General features: G+C 30.5%; 1 pseudogene; it reads right to left on the reverse strand.

The window, feature by feature from the left end:
* Positions 1-4919: 4919 nt before the first annotated feature.
* LOC117215097 lies at positions 4920-6555 on the reverse strand (annotated as a pseudogene).
* Positions 6556-13615: the final 7060 nt, after the last annotated feature.

The raw sequence follows: 13615 nt of genomic DNA on the forward strand, positions 1-13615 counted from the left end.
AATATGTTGGTAAATGATTTCATTTACTACAATGAATCAAAAATAAAAAGAATTTGATTTATGAGTTGAGGGTCTCAGCTTGTGGGAAGTTTTTAATGTTTGCGTAATGTACGCCTAGTATAGGTGCTCACATAAACGTTGCACTTCATACTACCATTTATTGACTTACAATGTAACCATTCCTTAGACTATGAACTTACAAACTAGTATAGGGAGGCCCGATATTGTATTATGGATCGCTGACATTTTAGGAGGGGGAAGAAAGAGAATAAACGTATGAGATATATAATTACGTATATATGATTACACAATTGCAGGGAACATTTTCTTAATTTAACTGTGTTTGTATAACTGTGTTTGTCAATTCACATCAGAGACCAGGCCACACACCGCGGGCAGGATGGCGCCCAGATGTCTGCACATCCTTGGCGCGTGCCCTCAGTAGTCCTAAGTACCCACCAGGGGTCTTGGAATTTTCATAGTTAAGGTCCTTCAGGCCAAGCGAGTATCTCTTGTCTTAGATTTCCTTTTACGTTTATTGTTTACTACGGGTTAACAGGGAAAGTAGGTTTTCCTCGCGTCTGCTATGTTGCGTTAGCAACTTTCTCACGAGGGCGGCTAAAACCCTTCCTGGTCCACCAACCGTCTTATTATCCAATCGGAGAAAGATGTCTACTACCCTCACTTCCTTAACAAAAATTATCATCAACAAGTCCGATAGTCCCGTGTCCTTAGACACACTCATCCCTAGCTTTCCCCAGACACAGTATCGTCAGTAAAACTTCACTTATTCCGTATCCTTAGAATAGTCAACATATCTTTACCGGTCTCTACCCTTATAACAGTCGCGTACTTAACGTATCAGTGTAACTAGGTTTTACATAAGGTGATTGGAGTGAATTGTGATTTGTGTGTGTTAATTCAGTGTGTATTTCATTGTGATTGCTGAATTCATAATAAAGATTAATGAAAACAAAATTAATAGTTGTGTTACGACTCAGCTATTTTATTTTATCGTCTAACCCTCAAGTTTACGTGACATTTGCATTGTTCTTTTGTGATCTTTGCTTACAATCTTTGGTTCATTTACTAACTAAACATACGGTTTTCTTATTGCTATAATTTAATTTTCTACGGTGGTTATTTATCTTTATTGTCTTATTTATTTTTATCTTTATTGTCTTTGAGTGTCTCACTTAAATCTACGGTTGACAATTTATACATAAGTCTTATATTGCTATCCTTATGGTCTATGTCGCTATCGTACAGTATTTTTTATTATTACGTTTCTGCTGTAGTGATAGAATAATGCTAAGTTATTATTGTTTTGGATTAATTTCACGCTATCTAAACAGGTGAAGGATTCCGGGGGGAAATAACCTGCTTTTTGAACGTGTTTATGGTATAACGGGTTTGACTATAGATTGTGGGCGACGATGAAGTTTATGATTATTTTGTGTATCTTTGACCAGTGGTCTGACTAATTTAAGAATGAAGAATCGATATGGATTAATTTGGGCTCTTCGTATAGCTTGTGATTTGCTATATTTGCTAAATTTCAATTCTGGCAATCTATATATTCCTAAACATGCTGTGATGTATTTTCTTTCAATGATTCTTAATTTTTCCGTGGCGTTGACACTTACATTGAAACAGATTTAACGACCATACGTTAGAATGGTTGGTCTAATTAGTGTTTTGTAGCAGTGAAGTTTTATTGATCTGTGCGAATCTTTCGAGTAAGGTAGTCTTATGAGCTATAAGAAGAATTTATCTGCTTTCTATAACTGTGTCTTTATGTTGTCGTTGTGATTTAACCCGAAGTTTAGATGGACTCCGAAGCATCTAACTTTGTTTGCATCGGAAAATTTTCCGTTGATATTTTCTGTTGTATGGAAGAATATTTTCGAATTTATTCTCACGTCGTACTTTGCTTTTGAAGTTTTTGAAATATATGGACTGAACGAGATTGTTTCACATTTATGGGTGTAGATTCTTAGCTTCCGTGTTGGAAAGCGTAATTTTCTACTTTCTTGACTAGGTCTTGCAGCTGGATTTTTATTTGTCACGGTTTATTGTTTCTGATGTAATTAACATATCATTTACGAATGCTATTGCTGATTTATTATTTTGATTGCCGTTCTTGTTCATGCCATACATTTATAATAGGACACTAAACATGGATATTGAACAGGATAGGCCGGTTTACCGTGTCTTACTGTAGATCTCGATGCGTTTGGTCCTTTTGCTTGATCCCTCTGAGAGGTAGAAGTATCTATCATTTTCTTTTTAATTTTTCCTTTATTAAACGTTCTTATTTGTTTCTACAAATACTTACATTTTTGTATCATTTGCTAATTACTATAGCATGGGGATTTCTGTGCTATTACCCATAATAAAAAAAAACAAAATAAAATAAGGAAGGTTTTTAACGTTTTAATTAGAATGTATGGGTGTGTGATTTGTTAATAATTGAGGATGAGTAAGGATAACTATTATCATTATCATTATCATTATCATTATTATCATTATTATCATTATTATCATTATTATCATTATTATTATCATTATTATTATTATTATTATTATTATTATTATTATTATTATTTTCTGTGTCCCTTGGTTCTCCTGTTATTTCTCATTCTTCTATTACGTGTCTCAGGTCTTCTTCTTTCTTTTTACATAGCTTGCATCTTTTTTCTCCCTCTTCTTTCCAGTATTCCCTTGATTTAGTCTCGTTTCCACATCTGAATCTTGCTAATATTTTTCTGTCCTTCCACTTCATCCTCCCTTCTAAGTATTTTGCTAACTCTTCTTTGGCGATTTTTCTATAATGTTTGTCATATTTTGATTCCCTTATCCTTTCCCCCCTCTCTTCTGCTTCTCTCTTTCTCCTTTCTTCTATAATCTGGTCTAGTGTCATCTTTTCTTGCTCTTCTCTTACTTCCATCTGTGTCCCTCCATTTCTCATCCTTTCTAGTCCCTTCTTTCTCTTTCTTGCTCTTTTCCGTTATTGGCCATTTCCCCAGTTTCTCTCTCTTTCCTTTATGCACTTCTTTACTAGTTCCTTTTTTGACTCTATGGCTTTCCCTTCATATCTTGCTGCTCTTCCTAATACTTTTTCTTTGATTTCTGTTAGCTTACATTCTTCTATCGATATATAATTCGGTGTTGTCATATCTAAACCTAAGCTCCATTTCACATATCTTCTTTGTATTCTATCCAGCCTTTCTTCCATGTTCCAGCCTCATACCTATGCTCCAAACAGCGCCACGTTCTCTACCAGCGTTCCAAACATCTTCATTCTCCTCTTGTTGTCCTGTTTGGAAATTTTTTCTTCCACGCTCCATGTTTTCTTCATTGCTATTCTTGCTCTCTTTTTCCTGTCTTCTATATGTTTCTCATCACTACCGTTTTTTCAGTAGTATGTACCCTAGGTATCTTATCTCGTCCACTTCTTCTAATTCTCGTTCTCCCCATTTCCATTTTCTTTGTCTCCTCTTGTTCTTTCGTTTTTTTCGAAAACTACACTCTTGGCCTTTTTCGTGCTCAGTTCCAATTCGGTTTCCTTTAAAAATATTTCGAATCCCTTTAGCATTTCCTTTAGCTTCTCCTCTCTATCAGCCATCAGCACAATATCGTCTGCATATGTCAATGACCATACCTTTCTTTCTCCTGCCACTATGCCCCCCCCCGACTTGTCCTTTCCTTAATTCTTCTTCCAGCCCCGCCACGTAGATGTTAAATAACGTAGGGCTCAACGGGCATCCTTGTCTGACTCCCCTCACTGTCCAAAATTCTTTTGTGTTGTTATTCTTGATTCTTACCACATTCTTTGTTTCTGCGTATATCTCTTTATTCCTTCTGGTTAAGTTTTCGTTAATCCCCATTTTTCTCATTTTCTCCTCCAATTTCTTTCTGTTTAGCCTGTCGAACGCCGCTTTTAAGTCCGCAAAGCAGGCATGTAGTTTTTCTTTTTCTCTACTCAACTGTTTGTCTATGATATGGTTTATCACAAATACCGCGTCTTTCTTTTCTGAATCCGAATTGGCTCTCTTTCAGTTTGTTTTCAATCTCTGCCTTCAGTCGTTCGTGCAGTATCCCTGCACAGATCTTGTATGCTGTATCCATTAATGTTACTTTTCTGTAACCCTTCCCTACTCTCTTGTCCCTCTTTTTATATATCGGACATATTTGCTCCTTTTTTCCAATCTTCTGGTATCCCCACCCCATTCCATATTTTCTTTAACAGAGCCCATAACGCTTCACCCACTTCCTTCGGTGCATACTTCTCCTTCAAGTTTCTTAGTTTGTATATCACCTCTTCCTTCTCTATATATTATCTTCTCTCTCATCCATTATTTTCTCTTCTGCTCGATGCTCCTCTTTTTTCCTGCCCTCTTTGTGCTCCGTTCCTTCTAAAATTTCCATAAAATGATTTTTCCACTCTTCCTCGCTTATTTCATATAATCTTCATCTATATTCTCTCTTCTTCTTCTGTATTTATTTATGTATTTCCACGCTTCTTGTTCTGTTTTGATCTTCTTGATTTTCACCATTTCTTCTTCTTCGTATCTTTCCTTTCTTTGTTTGCACCTCTATTTGAATGCCTTTTTCCTCCATAAGAGCTTCTCTACTGTATTTTCCTTTCATAAACTTTGTCACCTTCCTTCTCATCTCTCTTTTACTCTCTTTTCCTCTCTTTCTATTCCTTATCTTTACTTTCTTCTTTTGCATTGCTTCGTTTATCTTCTTGTTGATTTCTGTCCACATTTCCGCTACTGTTCTTCCGTTGCAGGTCCAGTCTTTACATTCGTCCAAGTATTTTTCCACACTTTTGTTTGTCCATTCCCTCTTCTCCTTCTCTTCTTCTTCCTTTTCCTCATTTTTTTTGTAATTCCGCGCCCCCCCCCCCTATTTCTATTTCTAACGGCATGTGGCCTGACTCTGTTCTTTTTCCTATTTTCATGTAAATTATTTCTTCTGTCGCCTCCTGATTGCCAATCACATAGTCTATTACTGAGTTTCCTCTCTCGCCAATATAGGTCCGCTCCTCTCCTTCTTTATCGCTGCCATTGATTATCTTTAGCAGTGTTCTTCCTTCCACGTTTATTGTCTTGTCTTTTGATCGTCTGTTTTTTTCTTTCCCTACGTCCTCGTTTATCGACCCTCCCTCTTCTCCCGTTCTTGCGTTCCAGTCTCCGCCGATGATCACCACTTCCTCTTCTCTTCCGTCTACTCTTTCCTCTATTTTTTTCCATGTCCCTTATGTATCTTGATTATAAACCATCATTATCCTATACGTCTTGTAATTGTATATTATTTTTCTTCCAACTATATTATCACTAATTCCTTTATATCCTATTTCTCTTAGGTTTTTATTTATACCCGTTGTTATTCTTCCCTTTGCTCTTCCTTTTTTCCTTACTGTCATTGCTGCCCTGCATTTCCAGTCGAATTCTTTGGGTAGTCTATATTTTAACTTTTCTCTTTTGTCCTTACTTATTAGCCCTGCTACATTTCAGAAGCACGTTTTCATCCCCATTGTAGTCCCCCCTCCTGTTCCTCTTTTTTCATTTTCCTTCCCCTCTCTTTCTTTCTTCCTCCAGCCTCTCTTCGTTTTCGTTCCACCTGTACCATTTGTTCTCTATTGTTAGTTTCTTGTATCCTGTCCTTACATATTCGCCTTGTTCCATTCTTTCTCTGGCTACCCTTCTTATGTGTTGCTTCCCATCCCTTTCTTTTTTTGTCAGATCATCGTCCATGTATACACCCTTTTCCCATTTGCTTTTCTCCTTCATTATCCTTATTTTTTCCTCCATTGATTTCATCGTTGCCACTATTATTGTGTTCTTGCCCCCCCCACCCCACCTTTATCATATGTGCTTTTTCTACTTCTGCCCCTATCCTCATTTTTTCGTTTATGAACTCCTTTACTGTCTCTTCATTGCTTCCTTCGTTCCAGTCCACTCCCTTGATTACTATGTTTCTTCTTCTTTCCTCTCTCTCTGCCCTGTCCTGATCCTCTCCAATTCTTCTGATTCTACCCAATAATTCTTTCTTTTCCCATTCCCACTCTCCTTTCTCTCTGTCTGTCTCTCTTTCCCTTCTTTCCCTTTCCTCTTTCATTTCTCTCTTCAGCTCCTCCACTTGCTTTTCCAATATACATATATTTTATTTCCTCGATCATTGCCTCGAATCCTCTTTCCATTTTCTCTATTTTTTCCACCACTGCCTCCATTACTTTCTCTCTGGCTGGTGTCTCTTTTTCTGTCGAACTGTATTTGTCCAGTGTATTTTTGAAGACTGCTTTACCAGTACTCCTTGGTCTTCCCCTGTTTGTCGCCATCTGCCGTTTCCCTACCTTACTTTGTTTTGCCGCGCTTCTAGCCTCCTAACCTCTTCTTTTCTAGTTTTTCTTATTTGTAGCTTTCTCTCGTTCTTGTCTCCTTTTTCGCTTTTCTTTTGCCTTCTCCTTGTATGCTCACTCTTTATTTTCCCTTCTTCATGCCTCTTTATGCTTCCTGTTCCTTTTTCCCTTCACACTTCACTTTTTCCCCAGAGATCTCCGTCCGTGTGTTACCCTCGGCCCGAACCGAACCGAAAGCCCAAGTAAGGATTACTATTTTTGCCAAGCGAGTTTATGTAATTGTCCATTTTGTCATGATATGCTTTAGAGAATTTTGTGTGCACTTGGTATCGATGTTAGTATAGTTGATTGGAAGGTTTCTGTTTTCTTCATATTTGATTTGGCAACCATGCCCCATTTTTGTAGTTCATAAGACCAGGTTGCATATGTCCGATTTAGATTTTCTTGCTACGAGCTACATGGAATTTCTGATTAGATGTAAGTGTTTAGTTTTTTCTTGTATGTGTTTCTTCCAGTTCAACTTATGACCCAGATGTAACTCATATCAAATTTAATTTATATATATATATATCTATAAATATATATATATATAAATATTTTAAAATTTAAATACACATATATTTATATATATATATATTTAATATATTTAAATACACACACAAATCTACTTATTTATATTTATATATATATATATATATATATATATATATATATATATATATAAACACAAACTTACTAATAATATTAATATATTTATATAAATACATACAAATTTATTAATATACACACATATTTAAATATATATATAAAATACACACACACACATATTTAAATATAATTTTTAAAATAAAATTAATTTTTAAATTAATAATACTAATTAAAAATCAATAAATAAATATTAAATAATTTATTTATATGTATATATATAAATTTAATAAAAATTAATTTTTTAATTATTTAAATTTATATAAACAAACTTTTATATATTTAAATATAATAATTAAAAACTTAATCTATATATATATACATATATATATACATATATACATATAAATTTTTATAATTTTTAAATTAATAATAATTTATTATAAAAAATTTTTATTAAAAATTAAATATTTTTTTAAATACAAATTAAAATACTATCAAAACAATAAATTCTTTTATTAAATAAATTAATATTAAATATATTAAAATTAACACTAATAATTCAACCCAACATATTATTATTAATTTATCATATCGAATACGAGGTAATACACCACGAATTATAATTAATAAAATTAAATGAAATAAATAAACTAAAATAAAACTAAATGATCATCAATTTAATCCAAAAAACATTATTGTTAATAATAATCTTATAAATATAACATTTAAATATTCAGATAAAAAAATTAATACAAATAATCTTCTATAATATTCAACATTAAATCCAGAAACTAATTCTGATTCACCTTCAATCAAATCAATTGGAACTCGATTTAAATCAATTAATGCTCTAATTATAAAAATAATATATAAAGGATATATAAAAAAAAAAAAATATATATTATATTGAAATTTTATAAATATAAATAAAGAATAATTCTCAATTAAAATTATTAGTAAAAAAAAAACCAAAAATAATAAAATTTCAAATGAAATTATTTGAGAAACTGAACGTAATGAACCTAAAATTGAATAATTACATAAAGACACTCAACCAATTATTATAATTGGATAAACCATTAATCTCAAAATTAATATTAAAAAAATAATTCTATAATCAATAAAAAGAAAAGAATATATTCAAGGATAAATAAATCATAATATTAATGATAAAAAAAATATAATTATTGGACTATATAAATATAAATTATTAAAATTTAAAAAAAAAAATTCCTTTGATATCAATTTTAAAGCATCTCTAAAAGGTTGAAATAAACCTTTAATTATTAATTTATTTGGACCTTTTCGTAATTGAATATAACCTAATATTTTACGCTCAAATAAAGTTAAAAAAGCCACTCTAATCAAAATTATAAATATTATTAATAAAAAATTAAAAAAATTATTATATATTATAATTTTATTATAATTTATTTAAATTCTAAATTTAATGCACTAATTTGCTAATATAATCAAAATTATTAATTGAAATTAATAATATAATTTAATTAAAAATTATAGTCCTTTCGTACAAATAATTTATTTATTTTTGTAGATAGAAACCAATCTGACTCACGTCGATTTGAACTCAAATCATGTAAGATTTTAAAAGTCGAACAGACTTAATTATTAAACTTCTGCATTTAAAATTTATCTTAATTCAACATCGAGGTCGCAATCATCTTTATTAATATGATCTTTAAAAAGATATTACGCTGTTATCCCTAAGGTAATTTATTCTTTTAATTTATAATACAAGATCATTAATTATTCTTAAATTAAAGTTTATATTTAAAATAAAGTTCTATAAATTTAACAATCCTCCCAATTAAATATTTACATTTAAAAATATATATAATCTAAATACAAATATAAAATTCTATAGGGTCTTATCGTCCCATAAAAAAATTTTAGCATTTTTACTAAAAATTTAAATTTATTATATATATATGAGACAGTATATATCTCATTAATTCTTTCATTCCAGTTTTTAATTAAAAAACAATTGATTATGCTACCTTTGTACAGTCAATTATACTGCAGCCATTAAATTATTAAATCATTGGGCAGATAGACTTAAAATTAAAATCAATAAGCCATGTTTTTGATAAACAGGTGAATATATTCAATTTGCCTAGTTCCTTATATATATATATATATTACAAATTCATATAAAAATTTTAAAACATATTCAATTACTAATATAATCATTATTTTTAATTAAAATATATTATAAATTATTTTTTTTTAATAAATATATATATATATTCAATTTTATATAAATTTTTTAAATTTTTAATATAAAATTATTAAATTATTAAATACTCATTAATAAAAATTATTACTAAATCAATATAATTATAATATAAACTTAATAATAATATTAATTTAATTATATATTTAAATTTATAGTTTATCCCATAAATTTTTTATTTAACAATATAAAAAATTATCAAATAAATTTTTTATATTTATTAAATATAAATTAAATTTATTTCAAAAAAAACTAGATATAAAAAAAATCTACTAACATTTAATTTCTAAATATATATTATAATTTTTTATTCTACAAAAACATAATTATATATTTAACTCTTTTTCTTTCGAGAATATTAATATTATTAAATTATATTAATTAACCCTGATACAAAAGGTACAAAATTTATTTTACTTATTTAATTCTTTAAAATTTCATTCACATTACTAAATCTATAAATCATTATATTATTTCATAAATTATTACTTTAACAATTATTTATTATACAACTTTACAAAAATATAATTTAATAAATTTTAAACTAAAATATTAAATTTATTATTTAAAAAAAAATTCAATTTAAATAATTTTCATTAAAAATGAAATATTATAAAAACTAATTTTTTATCTAAAAACATTTTCCAATATTTTTACTATGTTACGACTTATTCCACAAATGAAATTGACGGGCAATTTGTACACTTTTCAAAACTATTTTCAAATTAATTAATTTATTAATTTTACTTTTGAATCCTCTTTCAAATTAATATTAAAATATAATTATTAAAAAATTATATTTATTATAACTCATAAATTCTTAAATATACTACATTTTGATTTGAATTAAAATTTTTTATTAAATTTTTATTAAAATTAATTTTATATAATAATATACAACAATACATAAACATCTACTTAAGTTTATCTTATCGTGGATTATCAAATTAAACTACAAGTTTCTCTAATAAGAATGAAAAGCCGCCATATAATTTAATTTTAATGATTCAACATTTAATAATAAATCCAATATTATTATTTTATATAATAGGGTATCTAATCCTAGTTTATTATTTTATCTTATTATATTTATAAATATAAAATTTAATTTAATTATAAATTAAATTTCACCTAAAATATATAATTTTTATTAAATAATATTATTTTAAATATTTATATATACATAAATTAATAAAATTAATTTACAAATTTAGTTTAACCGCTATTGCTGGCACTAAATTAATCATTATTTATATTTTTTTCTAAATTTAACTTTCATTAATTATTTAAATTCAATTATTAAAGTAAAATAAATTTTTAATTTTAAATCATTATTTATTAATACAAAAATATAATTAATTAAAAAATCATTATAAAATTTATTTTATATTATTAATATTATTAATTCTTTTAAAATCAAAATTTAATATGCAAATTACATTAAATATAATTTTTTTATTAAATTATTTTTATTTTTAAAATATAAAATATTTACATATTTATTTATAATACACACATACACACACATAATATATATATATAAATACATTTATTAAAATATTATTAATTTATATTAAATTATTTTTTTATTAAAATTTTAATTAATAATTAATTCTTTAAAATATTTTATACACACATATACACTCATATATATATAAATAATATATATATATTTATTTAAATATAATTAATTTATATTAAATTATGTTTTTATTAAAATTTTAATTAATAATTAATCTTTCTATTGTAAATAAAATATTTTTATTTAAACTAAAATTTTTTAATAAAATTTATATTAATATATATATATATATTTATATTCATATTTATATATTTTTTATCCTATTTTTATCTATTTTTTATTCTAATTTAAAACTTATTAACAATATTATTATATATATTTTATTTATAAAAAATTTAATTTTAATTAAAATTTTATTCTCTCCGTTTATTACGCCCCAAGGCTTACTGTAGGCCGTGTTCCTAACCGTCGCAAACAGATCGTCTTACATGACCGTCGAGATATACACAAAGTAGCGATAAACGCATAGTTGTCGTCAAGCAGCGAGTTCCAGAAACATCTATTCGCCTTCGGTGCGTTATTTTATCCGCATAAAGAAAGAAGCTGGTATACGTGATCATAGGCGCGAACGGTGGCGTGATCCGAGCGTAGTGGGGGTCGTATCTCAGAGAAGACAAAGGACAAAATGGAAGGGCGGTCAGTGGCAAATGAGGATTCAAACGGGATGCATCGAAAGGTTCAGACGAATAAAATCAAAGTCGCTTAGTTTAACGAGTACATCGAGAAATATCATAAAATCGGGTCAAATTACTGTAACAAACTAATTGTATCATCGTTAAATCATTTGTGACGTATTCATTATAACTTTAAATATCGTTAAATATACACGTTTATATTAACCGTGTTAATTCAAAGTTAAAATCATTTGAACTATCTCTGTTATTCTAAACGAAACAGGGGAACGACTAATTCGCGGCGTCGATTATCATAATCGTAGCAAAAATTTACGTCTCCCGCTCACACGTTTCCCTCGCGATCGCGTCTCTACGCGAACGGTCGTAACATTTGGTCCTTCGAGCCGGATCACGAGCATTGGACGATCAAGTGAACAGAGATACAGCAGTAAATCATACAGTGCCACATGATCACATCATCATCAGCATCGCAGCAACCGTTAGCGGCGAACCTCGCGCCAACAACTAGAGGGTCAACTTCCGCAAGGAAATGTCTTGCACGTCGAATCAGACACACACGGTGACGAGCAACGTTTCAATTCGCGACAACAAGGTATGTTCGTTCATTGTATTTTCTTTACAATCCGCTATAACATTTTTTTCATCTTTATTTTTACACTGCGATTTAAGGCAAGAAAAATGATTGAAAGTTTCTTTTGTTCTTGTTTCAAATCATTTTTCCTTCTTAAAAAGGATTTTAAGAAAGATGAAAAATATATTTTTCTCAAAGTATGATAGCGTTTGTGATAGATCATGTATGATCTTGTCCTTTCTTTGCAATGCTATATCTAGTGTCCTTAAATGTTCCATATCTTTTCATTTACTTATACTCTCATCTTATTCTTCTGGTCTGAAAGTATAACTGTTACAGCTTTTAATGGTGTTTTGTTTTTATCTCTTGAATATGAGGTGGAATGGTGTAATAGGTACTGAAGTACACTAGGTGATATTTAACCAATAATGCAAATAACATCGGCTGATTCTTAACGTCGATAAACAATAGCGTCGTTCGGTTGATTTCTCGATAAAAGCGTACCCGTTTCTTTTCGTCTTTGGCGTCTCACGGCTCGTGATCGAATGTGCTTATTTTTTCGACCGAACTGATTCTTTTTCCGTTGCCCATCGATATCCCCACTGACGTGCGTTCGTTATAAGTGCCCTCGTGGCTGGCGCCTGTATGCCCTTCAGAGAAATTCGGCTGAAGGAGCGTGAAGATATCGATGACAGATTGAGTGCGTCGTGTCGCGTTTCGACGGCGTAGCGTAGCGCTTTGTATCGCGGAGCCGTTGGAAAGTTCCATAGTCCTTGTCGCCACAGTACCCCCTTACCAGTGATAACGCTACGTAAATAAAAGAATATATGGATATTACGAAGTAGTGTGCGCGTTGGCCGGTTCTTAACACTTATCCGAAACCTGCCTGAAACCGATCGGGAAATCGGACTCTTCGCCCAGACCGCGTAACGTATCTATTCCGGGTATTTTCTCCGTTTGTCGTTTGGTTATTGGCGTTCGCCCTGCTTTCGTCGCGGACATTCGTTTGGTCTACCGGAATTAGCACGTTGCGAGTCTCGGCGGACCTTTGTTCGAGGTCTTCGGGAATGACAAACGCAGGCTTCAAGCGATCTATGGAAACCGTTACGTCGCGATTATTTATTTTTACCGTATATGTCTTATCACCTCTCTGTATGACTTTATACGGTCCATCGTACGGTGGCTGTAATGGTCCTCCAATCGCGTCGTGGCGCACGAATACGTATGGCGACGTCTCTAATTCCTTGAAGACGAAAATTTTCTTTTCGCCGTGGCGAGTAATCGGGTGTGGTCTGACCCTCTCCATGCGTTCTCTCAGCCGGTTCGCGTATTCCAAGTTGGCCCGTTGACTAGTTGGCAAAAAGAATTCCGCCGGCAGACGTATGCCGGTGCCGTAAATCATTTCGGCCGCCGTTGCGTTTAGGTCCTCCTTTATCGCGGTTCTTATACCTAATAAGACGATCGGGAGAATTCCGACCCAGTTGCTCGTGTCGTGGCATTTGATCGCCGCCTTTAATTGTCTGTGTAGGCGTTCTACCATCCCGTTAGACGCTGG

This window comes from Bombus bifarius, unplaced genomic scaffold, assembly GCF_011952205.1.
Source record: "Bombus bifarius isolate JDL3187 unplaced genomic scaffold, Bbif_JDL3187 scf7180000009345_frag, whole genome shotgun sequence".
Classification (NCBI taxonomy): domain Eukaryota; kingdom Metazoa; phylum Arthropoda; class Insecta; order Hymenoptera; family Apidae; genus Bombus; species Bombus bifarius.